Genomic DNA, 20,974 nt, shown 5'->3' with positions numbered 1-20,974 from the left:
TTCTAAGATGAATCAGAATAGATCCATTTCTGTATTTTCAGAGGAAAATGTAAATATTTCATGTATTCTTCATGAGATAAGTATGTGCCTCCTTTGGATGTGCTGGAAGGAAATTCAGATTCTTTGGATAATTCAAATTTTTAAGGCAGTAGTTTATCAATTATTTTTGTATTTGAAAAAGAGAATAAATTTGTTGCACCAAGTTCTATTTTTTTTTCTGCATAGCAATGTTGTAAGGAAAAAAATACAGACCCTAGCTAATGTGACAGTGAGCTGTAAAAGTCTCCTTCCAAAACAGACCAAGGAGAGAGGAGCCATCAGTCCTGCGTGGCCTTCTGCACTGTGGGAAATAGGGCGTTTTATTACAGAACGGCAGGTTGTCGCAAAAGCTGATGCCACAGTCACTTCTTAGCTTGGCAGTTACAGAGTTAATTTTCTGGGACAGTATTTTCCCAGGTGGAAAGGCAGCAGAGAAGAGAAGTGTATCTGGGAGAAGAGGTATTGGGTGGTTGCATAAATGCTTCGATTGGAGCCAGGTGGGTTGGATTCTGAGTGCTATAGGAAATTCCTGGGCAAAGCAGAAACAGAGATGGTTGGGTCTGTATTGTTTTAACTATTTTGAAAACCTTCTATAATGCATGTATGCTTCTTTTATTTTTATTTTATTTTTATTATTATTATATATATATACATATATTTAATTTTGTCTCTTGTTGCCCTTCCATGGATTTCTGCTGCTCTGCTTTTGAATTGCTCTGTGGGTAACTGGTAAGAATAAGGGAATTAATGGTTGAAGATTGCAAGCTGTTGAGCAGGGTGTTTTCACTGGGAGAGCAGTGCTAACACGTGGTCTTCTTAATGTTTTATTGTTATAGATACTTTAAAAACTCGTATTCAAGACACAATGCTATTTTACAAGAAAAGTTTCTTAATGGTTATGGTATTCTCTTAAATGTGGTTTCTTCTGCAAATGTGTGTTTTTACTTTTTAAAAACTATTAGCACAATATGGGAGTGCACAATTCAAATGGAGAACTCTGAATGCTGGCATAGTACGTCAGAACAGAGGGAGTCTTCTCTTGGTATACAGCTGCATACTGCCATATGGCTGATTCTCTGGGAAAGTTCGTGTTGGTGGTCATGGGGACTTTGCCAAGTGTGCAATTCAGTGTGATGCTCTGCTTGCTCTGGAGAGAGCCTCTCCTACTTGGAATTGGAGAAACTCTTGAGGGAGGGGAGAGAAACAGGGAAAGGTTATTATGAAGGTTGCAAAGACTTGCTTTAAAGAGAGTTTTAATATTTGTGTACATATCTATTTACATTTGCACGTATATAAAAAGGCTATGGTGTTTTCCAGTCCCATGAAGATAAGAGCTTAACAGTAGTTGCACTGCTACTTTACATCCATTTCTGCTTTGATGATTATAGGTTCCTGCTCTGCTGTTATGTTTTGGCAGTCAGTGAGTCTGTGCATTCCCTCCCTTCCTCCACCATGCACCATTTCTTTCTTTGTGAGATGTGCTGGGAGTACAGTGATTGTTATCATCCTGAATACTTAGTACCAAATTAGATGTTTTTTTTTTTTCCGGTCGCTGCTCTGAGCAGCAGCTGTCTTGGTTGGATAATAGCTTACTTTGTTTGATACAGTTGGATGAAAAATTGAACAAAACAGGGAAAAATCAATAATTCTCCCTGTAATGAAAGGGATGTGTATCAAGGATAGTTTTTGTAGATATGTGTGTTGAATCATCTCATATGCGACCAAATATTAGGTAAATTCCTTCTATTCTTATTCAGAGGAGTAGTTCCAGATAGTCAAGAAGTGAACCTAAAGAACAGAGTTTAACTTTCCTTTCTGTACTATAGCTCACCAGAACAGGTACTGATAAATTTTTTAAGTGGCTGCAGATGTTTGGATATTTAGTATAAAAGAGACTTGATTTATCCCCCCCCCCCCCCCCCCCCCAAAAAAAAAAACCTACTACTCAAAAGTGCATGGCCTGTACACCTCTAAATTCATTTTGGAAATTTTAGGCTTTAAAAGACAAGTGTTATATCTTACACTGTTTCCCCAAAGAAATTGTTCGGTGTCTGTTTGTTATTATTTAATATTTGCAGTTCTCCCATTGCCTTGGATGTAGTCAAGATTCTTTGGGAGGGATGGGGAAGCGATATTTCTGAGGAAAAAAAAAATGACAGAAAATGTTAACCTTTTCTATCATTCACTTCCTTCCACAGACAAGGGAAGCAAGTTCCCTTCGTGTTTCGATTTGCTTCTTTTCAGGTTAAGTAAGACAAACAGAGAGGTCAGCATGGTTTTCTCCTGGTCTAATGCTAAACCTACAGGAGCTGTCTGGTGTGTGAACCCGGTGGGTCAACGCGGGTGAGCTTGTTCTAAAGTCTTGAAAAAAGAGACAGTAAAAATAATATAAATAACTTGGCAAATAGCAAGGAGGAGAAAGATTATTAAAAATATATGTAGAATCCAAAAGAGTCCAACAAATCTTGGAGACATATCACTTGGACAGAACCTGGTGCAGACACAGCCAGGTGGAATAAGGACATTTTCTTTATTCTTTGTTTCTTAAATCTGAGGGGGGGGGGAGGGGGAGAAGCCCCAAGACTAACAAGAGAGTTTGAAAGAGACCTGTGAAATCTTTCTTTCTCTTGTCCTAAAAGCCTTCCTTGTCCATGCTGAGGTTAAACTGATCAAGAGCCTAAATCAACAAGACCAATATGAGTGTCATGAGTGTCCAGGAAGTCATTAAGGGTGGTGTGATATTTTTCAAGCCCTTTCCTAACTTGGTGTTTCTGTTTTAATAGTACAAATTTTAAGGACAACTGCATGTGTGAAGTGAAGGTGCCTTTTCCATTTTTATTTTCCTCCCTCTCTTCTGTCTTCCTTTTAGAAATCTGTTGCAGACTGTCACCTCTAAATCATGCTTAGAAGCTTCTGATCTCTGCAATATACACTACGGTGGCTTGTGCCACTGCTTTCTATTGTAATATACTAAGCCATTTAACACATGGTTGTCCCTTCAGTGAGCTGCTGGAAGGCCTTCTTTAGCTTACAGTGTTTGGGAACTTGAGGTCTTGACTCTAAATGCAGAGATGATTCTAGTATGCAGAAAGCAATTACCAGCCTTGGAACCTGTCCAGAACGGTGAGGTTAGCAGCATTCCTCTTTTCAATAGTGCCCTGGTAATATTAATAATCAAAAGCTCTGTTAGTATATCTTCCTGGAGACATGCATTCTAATAGGCAGTCATGGTCATATACTTACTTTTCTCAGTTTTCATTTGAATATATATGAATACTTTTAACACCAGGCAGAGCAGGTTGAACAGGGAACTTGCAGATAGATGTGCAGCATGGAGACTTATGGAATACATGCCATGATAAAATGGGAGCAGGTAAATTATGGGTGCTGTAGTGTATAATCTGCACTATTATCATAATTGCTATCTGCATTATCTTCTGAATGGAGATGAAAATATTTTATATAACAGAATTAAATACCAGTGTTTGTTGTACTATATTTAATACTTTCATACCTGATAAGTAAGTTATGCTGTAAAGAATAACTCAGGTGGAATTTAGATCACTGCTTATAAAAGCTCTGAGATGCAATGTCTGAAGTTTGAGTGTTGCCAAGGCTTCTAGAATACTTTGTAAATGCAAGACCTTGAAATTGAATAGAAGTTAATTAAAGAACGCTACTAATGAAATAATAGGGTTGTTATTCTCTTTTACAAAATTGTTCCAAACTATGACTCTATTCCACTATCCTGGTGTTTGTTGTGATTAAATGTCTTATGGCCAATTAGCTCCTAAGTCTCGGTGTGCCATCCTGCTATAAACTATTTCCTTGTTTGTGTACTGAAGTGGGTTTTCTGCTCTGGTGCACTTAGCAGTAGTCAAAGGAGGTGTCTTTGAGTTTTCTGCTCACGAAGACCTCTGTGCCTTCAGCTTCACAACAGGCTATTGGAGTTCACAGTTCTGGGGTCAAAAATAAGCAGCTCTATGTGTGGGATTTGCAGCTGCTGATAAACAGCATTTATCTGGCAATTTTAAGAAAACTCTCTTGCAGTTGTATTTCGGTTCTTTCTAATATGTGACTCAAATGTTAATGCATTACATCAAAGGCCTGATAACACCTCAAAGACTATCTATGGTTGCGGCCTTTCTGTACGGACAGACTCAGTCTCCTCTGTTGGGGCATTTTCCTTGTGTTCTTCCCAAGATTTGCTGACAGCACAGGTTCTTGGTGGGTGTGGAAGACTCAGGCAGGATAAAAATGGTAGTAAAAAGCATAAATCTTACTTCTTCTGCAATAGCTGGGGATGAGTTCTGTCTTCTGGCTTTGTTAGCAAGGTTCTCATGTTCATTTTGCATCAACAGGGAAGGAGAGTAAGATGAAGAGGTTAAGCATTTAATCAGCCACAACTGTCAGGAGATGTTACCTCAAGCTCTGATGTTGTGCGTGCTTCCTCTTACACTGCCAGTGTCACTGGCATGGGTTTTACTCATGTATTTTGTGCTGTTCAGATGAATACATTTCAAATTGGTCAGGTGAAGGATATGGGAGAGAAATGTTTTACCCTCCATGTAACCATCCATTAAAGAAAAGAACAATCAAGATAAACTCATGGAAATGGGTGATAGAGTTGATACTGTACAGGAACAGCATGGGGTCTCCTGTGTTCACAGACACCGGTGTGATCCCTGCAGTAAAGCTAGAGTACCGAGTTTCTCATGGAGTATTAAATGCATATTTTACCCTACCTTCAAACTGGAAAATATCCAGTCACTCATGAGAACTGTTCACATTTTATGTACCTAACTTGCTATGCCTTTATGGCTTGCAGGCAAACTTACTGTGTACGTGGATGTCATGAAGCAAGCGGAGAGGATCTCACGCCTGGTTACCTTGCCTGTGTCATGTACGGACCCAGCTATTTCCATCCCCCTGACATGGGTGGGATGAATGGTGTTCTTTGGTTAGTGTGTGCTTCACCCTGAGTGGTGAAGAACTTCTGGAGAAGGTAGGGGAGGTGTTGGTTAAACCACGTACCCCAGTAGTTGTGTACTTGTGTTTTGGTGTCTGCTTAACACGACAGGGAAGTAGGAAAAAACTTGGAGGACCAAAAGCAGAAATGTTATGAAAAACAAAGAAAAGGCATCCTACTGTGATGATTGAAGTCGTCCCTTTTTCTTCATAATCTGCTCTGCAAGGAGCAGCCCTTCTGCTATGACTATTAGAGATGCTGCATGTTATCAGACCCACTGCCTGGAGCTCTTGGGACAAAGAGGTTTGTCTGTCTCACTAGTTACGGTCTGTTCTACTAGCGGTTGCTGGCGCGTGCTTGTGATAAAGCTCTTTGTATGCAAACAAAAAGCATGTTACGCTTTGATTCACAGGATATTAAATCTCATGTGGGCTCAAAGGAGCAATTTGCTGTGTGGCACAGAATGACCTGTCCAACTGTAGCTGGTGACCTTTATCCAAATGCAAAACCTTCTTACAAACATCTGCCTTAAATGAGGAAGATTTCTTGAACACTAATGTTGAATACTTAAACCTGGGGAACTGTAATGCATTTTGATTAAATGAGAACAGTTCCTGTAAAGTTTTGGGAACATTTCATTACCATATTACAAGCCACAGTAGAAAGCAGTAGGAGTTGGTTAGCTTTGTTCACTTTTAGATTTTCTTCCCAGTTACAAGCATGGATGCAGCATGCCCTGGAATTCTGGTGCTCAGGTCTCCAAGGACTTACCTGGTTACTGAAGTTTAATGGGTATATAAATGTCGTGCAACAATTGGATTCCAAAGGGCATGTAAAAATCTTGAATGGTATATAAACAACCAAAGCTGGATCCAAAGCTCATTGAAGTCAGCAGGGGTTTCCTAAGTAGGCTTTGATAGACGCTAGTTCTGTCACCTACTGATTTGGACATGTGTATGTGTGTCTGTTACTCCCCCCATCTACGTGGGTCACACTAAAGACGCGGGACTATGCCTGTGTGCTTCTAGTATAATATATGTAATTTTTATATATAATATATAATAATTTTACATATTTCATGACATTATATATTCTGAAATAAACTGAATACCTCATTTGGCAAATAAAAAACTTTATGAAGTTTGTGAATGTTTTTCATCAAATGTGCTAAATATCCAGTAGTTACTTCCATGTAAGTTCAAATGAATGAGATTGTTAGCCTGAAGATTTGAATGACTTGAATCATCCAAATGCGCAGTTAGGGGTTTATATTTTATCAGTAGTTTGTTAGTCTATAGTTACATGTGCACCTCTTTGCTCGGCTAAGCAGTTCCTTCCTGCAGGTGTTCATCCCTGCCTTTCATAAAGGGGCTGTACAGGTTAACATGCAGGGCCTTGGAGCAAATGGGTGGGCAGGGCAGCTGCTGCTCAGGCTGTTGTGGGGGGCAGTAATGTCTGACTGCGGTTTTGTTTCCTTTGGATCACTCTCTTACAAAACAATTAACAAATGGATAATATAATTCTTATTCTTTACACTTTTTTTTTTTTAAGTGATCACTGCAGACATAGTAGGATGCATTTGGAATGCTTCAGACTTTTTGTCTAATGTGCCTTTTTCCTTAGGCTTGTTTTCCTTCTTAAGAAAGATGAATTGTTGAATATATTTACATGCCGTTGTGCTTGCAATTATGTATTCGTGGATTTTTTTTGTCTACACACAACTAGCTGGGCGTAGATACCCATTTTTAATAAGAAAGTGGCAAGATTCCAAGACATTTTTTATAAACAGAAAATCAGAAAACAAAAAAAGTGTCATTCTCCCCAAGGAATTACAAACGGAGATGAGGCAGATTGAGGGCAAGCTTGTGGTAACAAACAACTTCTGAATAATTTCATTTCAGATACTCAGTGATGACTTTGAAAACTTTGCAGGTAAAACACAAACTTTTCAAGTAAAACCAAAACACATCAGATCAACAATTCCCTGTGTGTGCATGTTCATTTTGTTTCTTCCGCTTTGTTACTGTGCGACAAGAAAAATCTCAAATCATTCTGATACCCTGTTCATGCAGAAAACTTCAACAGTTGAATGTATTTCTGTTCTTAAATCAGACTTTATTTTCTTAATTAAATCTCAGATCTTGTGCAATAGTTTTTCTTGGTTTTGTGAGAGGACGGTAGCATTGAGATATTTGGAAAGAAGGCTTGAGAACATGCGATAAGCTATAGAATATTGAGTCTCTTGTTCTCATTGTTATCCCGCACAGCTTTGAAAGAAACTTTGGCAAAGTTCTTCGTGTATCTGAAACTTTTTAAAGGTGGTTATATAGTTAACTAAAGGTTCTTCCATGATGCTGGTCAAATTGGGAATAAAAGCGGTTTTTTTCAAGTCTACAAGCTTGCGTAAGAAAAGAATTCTCGAGTCTTCTTACCACCTCTTAGAACTAGGCTCAAGTTGTTTGTTCCCTGTCCCCTCCCCGTCCCCCTTTCCCCCTTCAATGCAGGGTCCTTTGGTTTAGTGAGACCGGTGGAGGGAAGCTGTCTGGAGCTGGTTTTGCCCGTTGCATCTGGCTGATCTACCCTAAGCTTTGTACGTTGGAACATTGCGTATCTGCTGTGGAGGAGCTGGCTGAAATAAACTGCCTTGCAGTGCTCGTCCAGAGGTAGTCAGCAAGCTCCTGACCCTGTTACAGGAGCAGCCGTGTGGCTGTTTAATAGCTCCATCCATTAGGCCTCACTGTCTTGGTTGTGCAGATGTAATCGATGTTCTGACCTCTCTGTCCTGAAGTTATCATAATCTTGTTTCCTACTGCAGACTTCAGTAGAGTATAAAGTATTTCTAAATTGGCTAATCTTTGGCCAAAGTTGTTTGTAAACCCATGCAGATCTCCTAGTGCCAGCTGTTGCTTCCACTGTTAATATCCCATAGCTCCTTCAGGCCAATGTCAGCTGGTAAGATATTTTGCTCGTTAGTGTTGAATTCTGAGTCCTAAAGCAGGTAATTTTTTTTCCCCCTCTCAGCACATTGTGCTCATCTCCTGGATGTTGTAGTGGAGTTAAAGCAGCATTCATAACTCATCTCTCACTGCTTTGAAGAAGCAGATATAATCATAGCAGAATCAAAAAATGAATGTTAAAAAGGAGGCAAAAGGGTGAAATATATTACACTGATGACATTATGGCAACATAATGAAGAAACTGAAAGGCACAAAATGAGATCTTATATTTTCCTTAAGTTTAGTAAACCCATTCTTTTGAGCTTTATGGATGTGATGAACATCAATAAGATTGATTAAAAAAGGCTGTAGAATGTTAAAATTATACCACGTTGCTTGCAGCTCCAATATTATTCATGCTTACAATGGGCCATTATCTATACGCTGTTCTTTACAGGGAAAATAATAAATTAATTGCTTTCCTCTGTTTTTACCTTGCCCAAAGCTTGTCAACAACTTGTCTTTAAAGATTGCTGCAATTACCATTTGCATAGTAAAATCGGCTTCTTCAGCTGGGCAGAATCTTTGCCATAAGCCTTGTTTTTTCTGAATCATTTGCTCTGCTTGCTTACAGCACACAACCTGCTGCAGTTTGATAGGAGCCATAGGAAAGGGAGTGTAGCAAGCGGCAAGGCGTACTGGGGACAGACCTGTCAGGGGTGGCAGGGGCTGGAGGGACAAGGACAACTGAGCTGTTCCAGCTGAAGCTGTTAGAAGCCTTGCCATTACTATTGTAACAGAAACCAAATCGAAGCCTATGGCAGCCGCAGGTCATGTGGCACTTGCTTTGTGTTTTGCAGGAAGTTTGATTATTTAAGCCTTAAACCTCATACTCCCATTTCCGGGCTGCAAGGAGCTTGCACAGAGAACGAGTTCCCCTTGGCTGCGTATCAGAAAAGTAAAATCTGTTTTCCTTCCAAAACATTTCTTCATCTGAAAGAATAATGAGAAGGACTAGAGATGATGTAAGGTTGATTTGAAGAGAAGCAAAGCTGAGGAGGAATGGTCAGGCTGTATTTATGTCTATTTAACTTAACAATAGGGTTGTGTTTCTCGGAGGAGAATGCTCACATGAGGCAAATGTAAGGGGATTAAAAAGGGAATTTAATCTTTCATCAATTTCTCTGTGGAGCTGAAAATGTTTGGGTAATTAAACTGTTTACCTATGTTTTGTGTGCCTGCTGTTACAGCTGGATGTTGTCACCCTCATTTTTTCAACTGTATAATTTACTGCATTAGCAACTTGCTGAGACTTGCAGCAAACACATCTACCCTTGGAACGAGAAGTCTTTTTGTACTTCGTGCACAGGCTTCAGGAAGCCTCTGAGGGAGAAGGATCATTTTGTTTCATATGATATGTACATTTTTAAATTATTTGTTCCGAATTGTGACTGGGAAGGCAAGAGGAACGCCTCTCCTTTCAGATGATGAAGGGATACCTGGGCAATTGAAGAGCTGTAGGGAAGCCAGCCAAGACATTGCTCAGAAACCTGCTCCTGCTACTCTGAGTGTCTGACTAGATACCCTGTAAACTAAAAAAGGACTATGTTTTATTTGCATCATGTGCGTGCCTCGTGATTTCCTAAGGTTAACTTGGGTAGTATCTTTTCTGAACAGGAGGCTGTTGTGCTCCTTCCACTGCTTTTTGCGTGGCGGTGTCGGGAGGGAAGGCAGCCAGGCCCCAGTGGGAAGGAGCCGTAGCAGGCACAGGCTGGCAGGGCCTCCTACAGCTCCCACAGGGCTTCACCCCCTTCCTGACCCCTCAAGTATTCCCTTAATATTTTTCACTCTGTACCGCCACCTCTTTCTCCAGTTCTGTTTCGCTTAGCCTTTGCTGTTGTTTTTTTTTTTTTAATTTCTTTACCTGATGTTTAATAACTCCTCCCTGCACCTGAGAGAAAGAGCTGATGCTTGTCCAAGTTTGTTTGTGTGATATTATTTTCCTTTACAAGAGAAGGTCTTCAGGGCAGGAAGACTTCTCTACCCTGGGTGCCTAGCATAATGGATTCTATTTATGACCGCCCCTTTAAATGCAACTAATAGGCTTAATTAACAACATTACTTGACTTGAAAAATCAATAGAAAATTAACCCTTACCACTCTGAAAACTCAAAATTAATTTCAAGAGCTGCTATTTTTAAAGGAGTCCGCTGCTTACAGCTAAAGAAAAGCATCTTTGGAAAGTATCAGTTTGAGAAGTGGGCGCAGTTTCTCCTTTCTGTCTTCTCTAGTAGAAATAGAAGCGCTCCCTTAGCATGTAAATGCCATAAGACACTTTCTTTTCTGTTTGTGTTAATGGTTTTCACAAGATTTATACACAGAAGCAGATATGAAAACCACCGTTTCACACTTAACTTGCTTTCATGTGCCTCCTGATGCTTTATGGGAAAGAGTGCCAAAGACTGCCAGTGAAATTAAACTTTTAGAAGCAGGCATAAAGAAATGAGACTTCTCAGCCACGGAAACATGGTTGTGAACATCTATGGCTTCTCTGTGAATGGAACAGCATCTAGAAAGCTAGCAAGCCAGAGTGATGGAAGGCAGACCAATCTATTTACTGAAGCTGAGCAGGATAAGATATGTATTAACGCACAGGAAATATTTGTATGCATTTAAGTTCCTTGAATAATCCCTGAGGAACAGTAGTGCTGAGACAGTTCCATGCCAGTCTCTGCCCCAGGCTAAGGAAGAAGAAGGAAAGAAGCACGGGACACTGAACAGTTTATGCAAAACCTGAAAACCAAACCAAAATAGCCCAGCAGATTCACAATGAACATCCTGGGCAAAGACAAGCCTGAGCCAACCAAACTCCTTTTTATCCTGATATGATGAGATACTTGCTAGGTGGCTTTGCAGATATCTCCTCTAGGCTGTGGCTGCTATTCCCAGCAGGACTGCTAATGCAATATCACACTGAGAAATGCCCGTGCAGCACCGTATAGGGGCCTTGAAATGCTTGAAATACGAACCAGGACTTGCTGGTACTGTGTCTGATCTTGATACAGTTTGAACTGGTAGCTTTTTTTTATTATTTTTTTTTTTTGCATTACATTTATATTAAGAAGGGAAATTCGTGTTCTTTGCTATTAAAAGCTTGTATGTATTTTTCATGTGGAGGCAGACTTGATTTCAGTGCTTATTTACTAACCTTGAAGTGTTTTTTTGGTCTGTTTCTACGTTACTGTGTATGTTATTCTACATTATTTTCTCCCTACCAAAAATCATACAGAAAACAGTTCAATTATTCATTTCAACAGACTTTGCAAAGTAAGAAACCAAGAAAGAAAAACTTCTATGGAGTATACTGTAATTAAAAAAAATAAATAAATATACTTATAAGTTGCTCCTGAAAAAACAGAAGCAAAACCAACCAAACAGTGTCTGAAGCTTGAAGCCCAATCTGTTTCTATTGTTAAATTGAAAAATACTTGGTAACTTCTAAAACTTGTGAGAAAAGCTGTCTTTTCAACTACAGCCAGTTCTGAGCCAGCTGTGCTCCACCGTGGGCAATGCCATGCTGATTTTATTCCTCGTATTTTGGAAGGTAGGAGTCAATGAGATATGCAGGTTTTAAACAACACCATGTGGTAGCATTGTACAAAGATACTAATTAAGGTAAAATGATTCTGGTAGAGATCATGCAGACACATAAAAGGGAGTAGTCCTGGGGAAACAGAAGAGTTTATGAATACTTATTTGGATTTATTGCATCTACAAAACACATTAGAACCCTAAAAAATGCCATACCTATAAAACTGAATGAGCAAACAAACTGTATACAAAGGTACTTAAGGTTGCTGAGGGCCACCTTCTTGAAAGAGAGAAAATAGGAGGAAAGAATTATATGTTCTTTCATGCTGCAGTGGTGCTGAGAGTCATTTGTTTGAGACTCTGAAAGCTTTTATTCCTCCTTGCGTGCGGTATCAATATTCATCCAAGTTTCTGCACCTCATCCTCAGCACAGGAGCCTTGTTGCAGCATTTATTTTATTTTATTTTATTACTTTGGGGAAGCTACTTTACCTTTATGTCAATGAGGATATTGCTAGGGGTTTGTTCAGCAGCTGATCTGTGCAAAAGCTCAGCAGTTCAATTATTTATGCTCCCTTTTAAGGGAGATGATCAAAGTAGTAGATGGGGAGCCGGGAGTGCACCAAACCAAGGAGGAAGCAAGTGAATGTGGACAGGAGCACAAGAAAATTTCCTTTTCTTCCTTCAGTCTGATCAGAGCGTAGGGAAGAATCAGGTTGGAAAGCAGCTGGTTTGTAGTCTCTGTGCGATGGGAAGCTCTGGCTGGTGATGATGACAGAGCCTTGTAATGAGAGGGCTCATGGCTCTGTTGTGTCCACATATACCTGAAACCTTCTGTGCTGAGAATGAAAGGGGAAAGGAGAATCCTGGCATTTGGGTTTAGTTTTAAGTGATACCTGTATGGTACAGGAATGTAATTACCTACTGTAAGCCCTGTTTTCACTTATCCCAGTGTTGGTTTTGTTATACAGAAGTGTGAGAATAGGCTGCATTATGTATTTGTATCCGGGTAAAATCTGAACTTTAGGAGCTTGTTAGCTTGTGCCAGTTCTCTCTGTTCTTGGCTTTTAAGGACCAAGAGGACCACCATGTTCATCCTGTCTGCAGTCCTGCAGGTGATAGGTTTCATGTAGTAATTCTTGGAACCAGACAGTAACTTCCAGCACAACTGGACTTTAATTTCATGGCTTCTGCAAGAGCTATTGCCAGATTTAACTACAGCATTTTACAGATGAAGGATAAACTTCTTCACGAGGCACTTCTTCCCTAACTGTACAAAACCTTTGAAAACAAACCATATGTGCCATGCTGTGCAGTTATTATAAACAAACAAAGCCCAACAACAACAAACCAAAGAAAAAACATACCAACCCTTTTAGAAATGTCTGTTGTATTTTTTGGGGGGGTAACCCCTGACCAATCAAGAGTTTAATTCTTTTAGATCTGGTGGCATCTAAGCTTTGGACTGGGGAGCTCTAATACACTTGTGCTCTTTTAATGCCTAGAGAAACTGTTTTTTGCAAATATTGCAAACTGTTGGCATTTCTGGCCTTCAGCAGGTCTATTTCCTCATTAGTGTGTTTTGGTTTTCCTTCTGTTTTGTTTTGGATTACACTTCAAATCTACACATCTGATATAGTTTCGTATCTGTTTTGTAGGTGGCAGCTATTTAATTTAGGAGAAAACTGTCTGCTCTGGAACTCTGCAGCTCAATTACTAGTTGTTTCTAATAGAGATGTTTATGGGAATTGATGCCTACTGCTTTCTCTAATGGTTCTACAATTCAAATTGCATGTAAAATATTTTTACTTTACTATGAAAAGTATTGCCTCCTTCCTACGCTAAATTGCATTGTTACCTGAAACTTAACATTCTCTTATTAAATGCTGGAGTGTTTCAGATGTTTCGTGTATTGGCTTCCTGAAGAAATGAGCCCTCTATAGTTTTAGTGTTCTCTCCTGCATTCAAATGCTTTCCCATATTTTATAGTAACTTTGAAGCATTGTTTAAACTAATCCCTTTGCATAAATTGCAAGCCATGAATATTTCACCATGAGGAAAATAGTCAAGTGGATCTTTAAAGGGGGAATATGAAGATGGGCTGGGGTGAGAATGAGCAATAAAAGCTTTTCCGTCTAATGAACATCTAAGCTTTCTGAAAATATTTTTCTCAGAGCAGAGATGTAAAGTTCAAACCTTTGAATGATTTGTGAACTGAATCTAAAAACAGTATGCACTAGGTTAATCAAAATTCATTTAGATATCAACTTTTTACACTTGGAACAAAGATTAAAAATACCCTACAATTTTGAAGTCCAAATGAAGAAATGTGTCGCTATATGTCAATACATGACTTTCCAGCAACTTAGTTTTTCTGCTTTTTTCTTCCAGAGCAGAAAATTCATCAGAACAATAAAAAATAAATCTTAAAACTGCTTCCACAAAATGATTAGCAAATAAGCATTTTTTAAGAATTACTTAAAAATTAGAGTAGATCTGGCTGAGATCCTTCGGAAAATGATGCAAAACCATTTGACCATTAACTAAGAACTTATTGTCTAGCATCTCCTTTGGTGATCCCCCCCCAAAACTGCCTGTATGTCTTAATCTTGAATGTTTGGTAATGTTTTGATGTTAGCTGCTACAACGTATGCGTAGTTCTTTCCCTTACCAAGTAATTTTATGTAGTCAGTCACATAAAAACTACCAAATATCAGACGAGATCCTTAAAGAATAAATGAAATATTACACGGGGAATTGCTTCAGCCAGGAAGAATTTCTCCTGAAAAGTGAACCTTGCTAGAGGAATTGCTGATGCCTCCCCCTTCCCAGCAGCAGTATATGGCACTCAATTTAGCATAGGAATCAGCTCATCAAATCACTTAGGAAGACAGGTGCTTATGTGCTGCTGAATAGAAGCTCTTGTCGTTGTCTTTTCTTGCTTCATCTTCATGTAGAGAAGTAGAAAGGAATTTCACGGTTTCCCAGGAATGCTGCAGCTGATGCCAATGCAAGGATCCTTGTTATTAGGGTGATTGCCTGTCAAGTGCGCTCACTCTCAGGCTGTAATGACCTGATGCTAAACACTTTGAGCATCCAGTGTCTGGCATGCAATTATTTGTTTGTACGCTACGTTCCTACCATGCATTTCAATCGATATTTTACTGAATTGGAGGCATTGTCTGAAAAGCTGAAAGCTATGTGTTTTATGTTAATTGACAACATAACGTCTGAATTTAGAAATACCTGGCATGAAGAAAATGTAAACCAGGATGATTGTGTGATTAAATAGTTGACTTTTATATTGTATATTAGTCATGCCATCATCCAATTAAAAGGATAATGGAAACAATAGTGATTTTTAATTTTTAAACCAGTGTGGGCTGTGTTAAGGGGATTATGGAGCTTTATGAAGTAATTTGCATAATATAATGATCGAGAATAGAATCTGAGTCAAAGCTGAGCTGCACATGGTAAATTAGGCAACTTTTAATTTCTCCTTGAGATAACTTCGGACAATAAATTTTGAATATAAAATGCAATGGGAGCGTCTCCAAGTTGCGAAGATGTTTGCAGAGCATGGTTGTCATTTGTGCTCTTCCAAAAATTCCTTTCAGGCCAGGCTTTGGCTTTAGCATGTGAGTATTGAGGTCAAGATGGCTGGCTGTGGGTTATGTGCTTTACTGGACTGGACTTTACTCTTTCTTCATCTGAGGCTGATCTAAATAATAGTGGCTCCTCAACGCCAATAGCTGCCCCTGTATCTGCTGCAGCCTGCTCTATGCAACTGTTGCTTACTACCATTAGTGAGCCTTATTCTCGTAATTAACCTGGTGATCTGCTGCTGCGAGATGGATAAAGATGTAGTAGTGTGGCCTCTGATACCATTGGCAAAGGTCAAAGGAGTTGAATGCGGATGTTTGCCTATGTGACCAAAGAGCATCAGGCACAACTCAGTGCAATCTGAAGTGCCATGGGAGAGGTGTTGCATCTCTTTCCCATCTCCTTTGACGTTGACAATAACCACTACTCAGTCTATTCAGTTCAATTCTGTTCCTTACAAGACAGGGTATTTCAGGTATTAGGTTGTTAGTGCAGTGGAGCTGACGTTTTTATAGCAAGGCTTTTTGGTCTTGCTTGTATGAAAGTCTCAGCCCTCACATAAATCTTGTCAAAGGCAAAATGTTTTATATGTTGCATAAAATAGCTGCACATCTGCTGTTTTTAATGTTTGCACATTCAGAACTCCTTTTTTTTTGAAAAAAAAAAAAAATTTGTAACCCAACATTTTAGATGTCCTTATTGTTCTATAATTCTTTAAAATTGTCTGATATTTTTATTCTGAAATTTCTTGATTATTATATCATGTCACAGGGATCATGAGTGAAACTGACTGGCAACGACCAGATTTATACCAGTACGTTAATTACCTAGATTAAATGATCCCAGTGCTCAACTGTATCACAAAAGAGAGAAACAAGCCTCTTCATTTTTAACAGGAAATCCCTAAATACAGCAATAGATTTATAGCTTAGCTTCTCTAAATTCATCACTCAGAGTTTTGGTGGTTTAACACAAAGATGGTCACTCTGGGGATACCTGGCTGAAGGAGGGTCTGAATTACTACTCCTGGAAGGGGATGATTTAAATGGCTTCCTCAAGTTGCAGGTGAGGCATTTGTAAAGAAGCCCTAATGATGTATAAAACTAATTGAAATGTAAAGCTGTTGTTCCTGATATTCTATTGCATTTGACAGTCTCTTTCCTCCTTCATTATTATATGTGAATATAAGGAAGAAAAAGAGAGAATGGGCTACCAGTCTGCCTTTTTTTTATTTAATTTCTGAGGCTGATTCTGCATATTTTTCAGTGTAGAAATGCTAGTACTATAAAGAAGATACAAACTGCCTGAGCTTATCTGTACAAACAGATACAAAAATAGAAGTGCTCTCTTTCCATGGAGCTGTGTTGGATGGTAGGGTGCATTTTGCAGAACCCTGGCTTTCAGAGCAGTGATACCACCTCCTTCCCTGCTCTCACCAGTAGCTGATTGCTGTAACTCGGAGGTGTCAAAGGACGGGGACATGAGGATCGGTGTCCTCTGTGGTTTGTTCACAACTCAGAAGACTGAGAAGTTCTTAGTAGCCCCAGTATTTTAAAGCATATAATAAGTGAACTGTTCAGTGCTATTGGAAAAAAATTGAGCATGCCTGGATGTGTCCTATTACAGCTATAGAAAGCAGGTGAGAAATGACCATTACAGTCTAAAAATAAAGCATTGCCTGAACATAGCAAGAGCCATGTTAGAGGAAGATGTCTGCAGAACAAGCTATGCACCAATTTTGTGCACAAAGAGCTCGAGTCTGGCTGCTATGGCACTGGCTTGCTGGGATTTCACAACATGAGGTGTTGGGGGGGAAAAAAGGGGGAAAATCAAACAGGTAAAGTTATAATGGGGATGTAAATGGCTGCAGCCTTGAGGAGAAGGTAGCAGATCTTTGTTGTATACTTGCATCAACAAGCTGCAAGTCTGACTGGGACTGGTGGTATGGTTGGTTCACAGCTCACTAAACCTAGTGTGTGTAATTATTTATTTGAGAGAGAGTGAGGCAGTAAGAGAAAAGATGCCCAAATGTGGGCTGTGCTCTGGGTCACCCTGGGGAAGGAGGGAATAAAAGCTCTGTGGAAAGGCGGGGGGGGGGCAGACTGGAGGGACTGGGGCGTTGGGCAGGAGTCTGCTGGAAAGATACTGTGATCCCTGAGAGGGACGGTGGGGGGGTCAGCTCTGGTCACAAAGCCAACCGAAAGCAGCACCTGGAGGAAAACTGCTGCAAAACATGACTGAAGGGACCTGTCATCTTCTTCGGTGCTGTCAGAGGGGTTGTCTCTGATCATTTTAGTTACTTTGTCTTCTTCAACAGATCTGATACTTCTTTATATTTAAGGGCTTATCTTCTACTTTATTGTTTATTTTATTTTGTAATAAAAATGTGGCTTTAGAGACTAGGAACTTTTTCCTGTCTTTTGGTGCCTCTGCTTAAAGGAGAGAAGGATGGGAAGAATAAGTCTATTTCCAAGTTTTAGCTGAGTTACGCCATCAGTCAGCCCTGGAAAAATCCTCTGCACTGTAGTGGAAGAGAACCAGGTCTGTGAGCTGACATTTCAATATTCAGTACTTTTGAAAATACATTTGTTTAAAGAGGCTGCTTTAGAACAACAACAAAAATTCAGGTTCCCAAAATGATATTGCCTGGGACTTTCTTTTCCCAGACCGTGGGCATAGCTGGCTGTTGAGTGACGGATGTCCAGGGAAATTTGCTTCTTGCTGTTGTGATGTGAATAGAGTAGTTCAGTTGGAAGGGACCTACAAAGATTGTTGAGTCTGACTGCCTGACCGCCTCAGGGCTAACCAAAAGTTAAAACATATTAAGGGCATTATCCAAATGCCTCTTGCACATTTACAGGCATGAGGCATCAAACACTTCACAAGGAAGCCTGTTCCAGTGTTTGACCACACTCATAGTCTAGATGCTTTTCCTGATGCCCAGTGTGAACAGCTGCTGTCCCCTGGTGCTGCGTTGTGCCATTCCCACGTGTTCTGGCCTTCGTTACCGGGGAGAAGAGGTCAGTGCCTCCCTCTCCGCTTCCCCTCCTCAGGGAGCTGTGGGAAGCAATGAGGGCGCTTCTTAGCTTTGTTTTCTCCAAACTAGACCATTCAAGTGTCCTCAGCTTCTTCTCATAGGACATGTCTCCCAGAAGGAAGGCGTTTACACTCATCTCTGCGTTAGCCAGGCACGGGCTGGAGTTTTATGCTTTCCTTTTAATCTTGTTCCAGCCTGGCATCAGTCTCAGAGTGAAGAATCGAGGACACCAGGGACTGCAGATAGTTTTGAATAGCCTTGACCTGATTCGCTTCATGCTTAGAAAAATACAGATATCACCCAGGGCACTGAAAATTTCAAATCAATGATTTCAAAGTCACATCAACTTCCAGTGACTTCAAAGGAAATGGGACTTGACTGCTTTTACTCCTCATCCTAAGAGTACATATTGGATTTCTCATACCACTCTCTTCTGCTCCCACAGCTGATAAAGCAGTGGTGCCATACAGTGCTTCTCTTCATACCTGCTAGCCCCACAGCAGGGCAGCAGGTGGTATGTGAGCAGTAGGGGAATCGAGCAGGGTTCAATCTTAGAAACAGTCATGTTGGAGGCACAGCAAATGGATGACTTCCCACAATGAAACATTTGGGTAATCCATTGCCATCTGTCTTTATTCTGCAAACCCACACAATTGGCCAACACATTCAAAATATCACCGCAATGTATTTCTCAAAGAGAATCTAAAAAAAATGAGATTTAAACCTGATAAAATTACCTACATGTTTTTTTTCCCTGTTCAAATTTCTTTACGTTCACATTACTGTAACGTTTTGTAAACTAGGCTTCTCTTGGACCAAAAACCACTCTGCAGTGGGAAGTGTAAATGTATGGTACCTTTCAGAAATGCTGTAATTTTGTTAGGTAACAAAATAAACTATGATAATGAACTACTTCTTCCAAGTAGGCTGAAAGGTAATGACTCAAGTCTGTGTCATATTTATTTGGGTATGGATGGTCTAGCACTTAAAGCGGTAGTATTAGCGCTTGTGCTCAGCTATCTTGCTCCTTCCCTTGCCTAAAACATGGAAGAAATTTCCATCTTCTTTTCATTTACATTAACTGAATGCCTGTGCCACAATTTTTTTTTTTGTGGGGCACATTCAGAATGAATGGCAGCAGCAAGTCAGATGACTTGCACAATCGAGCTGTGGGACCGCCATTAATTCTGGCTCATCTGACCGCCTTCTGTCTTAGAGGATATTACTGGGCAGTTAAGAGGTAAGGAGGATAAAGGAATGTGCTATTGGAGAATTAGTAATCCTTAAAGTTTCTTGAAGGATGGGCAACTTGAAAAAAATGGTTATTCTGAAATCTTTTCCTGTTCTTGGTTACAGCTTGCCTAGTAGCTTTGCATCTCCATGCACCAATTTATTAAAAAAAAAAAAAAAAGAAAAAAAATTAACCATTCTTTGTATCTTGCTTATGGTATTTTGCTGTAATTGCGTTTAAATGAGACAGAATTCTCTGAAACAAATGAAAGATTCTTGTGGCCATGTAAATATCTGCTGATAGATGTCCTAGAGAACTCTGAGCTTTGTGTTGTTTGTGTTGTATGCTCCCCGCACTGGACACTGTTCCCCTTACTACTACAATTGCCTAATAAACCAGGTTCTCCCCTTTATGGTTTTGACGTTATTTAACATTTTCAAAATTAAATATTCTAAGGAAAGCTGGGCTAAGATATGAAGGAGAACTGTTTGGGGGAGTTTGCTGGAAATCACATCAGGTAATCTTCAGTTTTCATAGTCTGTTTTTCTCCCATACCAGTTAGGTATCTGAGTATAAAACCATTGTTTTCTTCACAAGAGTGCTGGCAGCTATTTTTACACATCTGATTATTCTAGTATTCCTTCCAGCCACCTCCCATTAGTTCTATTACACTTACGATATGGTCAGATTTAACACTTTGGAATGCAAATTAAGTTATTTCTATCAATAATTTCATTTTCTTCATGCTGTACTACAGTGTTCAAAGTGGGCACGTCCAGAGCGCTTCTCAGGCAGTGCCCTCTCCAGTGGCAATGTTGGGCCCATTGTAAACTTTGTCTTCTAATGCTTCAAAATCAGCATTAGTAAAGAGCCCACTATTATATTTCTAAGAAGAAGAAGAAGATAACTGCCAGCAACCTTTTAGAAAAATAAATTTAAAAAAATCCACGTTCCATGCCTAATGATACAGTTTTAAGATCTAATGCCTCTAAACCTTCTAGGAATGAAGTGAAATGCTGTGTAAATCTGCTGAAAAGCAAGGTAATCCTTCCATTTTGCTGGTGTCTGGGAACCATATTTGTCTCTCTCTAGAATGTGCAAGATGCTGGACATTAAATCCAACACACTGAGAGCTTTGAATCCTGCCTATCTTGTGTCTTGGAGGACTATAGTTAGGAAGGAGGGGGGGCGGTGAACTATGGAAGGAAGTAAACTTTGGAAATATAATCTTTAAAAAAATTAACTTCTAGAAAAATAGTTAACTTTAAAACTCCCTGGAGTTAGGACTGTTACTACAGCTGAAGTGGGAAGCAGAAATGTCTCCCTATGGGAGTTTTTCTGTACCATCCTGATGAGCAACACCTTTACGAGGAGTGTACAGTTGCAACACTTACAGAGGTATGTGTCTTGCATGGCTGCGAAGGCCTGCATCTAGCTAGGAGGAGGAGGAGATTGTGCACTTCTGTTTGGTAAATTCTGAGCTTAATTATTGTCCAAAGGAAGAACACATCCAGTTGTGCCATTTGTCAGACCTCCGGGTGGCTGTCTTGGCATGCAGAACATACTCTG

General features: G+C 39.8%; 1 long non-coding RNA gene across 1 annotated transcript in view; it reads left to right on the top strand.

The window, feature by feature from the left end:
* The first annotated feature begins 560 nt into the window (after nucleotides 1–560).
* LOC308179790 overlaps nucleotides 561–20,974 on the top strand; it is a 54,430-nt gene continuing 34,016 nt past the window's right edge. The window contains exon 1 of the long non-coding RNA XR_013940541.1: nucleotides 561–592. This is a non-coding gene — a long non-coding RNA (uncharacterized lncRNA). The remainder of the gene's footprint in view (nucleotides 593–20,974) is intronic.

The sequence above is a fragment of the Anser brachyrhynchus genome, assembly GCF_964034855.1.
Source record: "Anser brachyrhynchus genome assembly, chromosome: 18".
NCBI classification, from domain to species: Eukaryota; Metazoa; Chordata; class Aves; order Anseriformes; family Anatidae; genus Anser; species Anser brachyrhynchus.
This window is presented reverse-complemented; position numbering and strand designations above follow the sequence as displayed.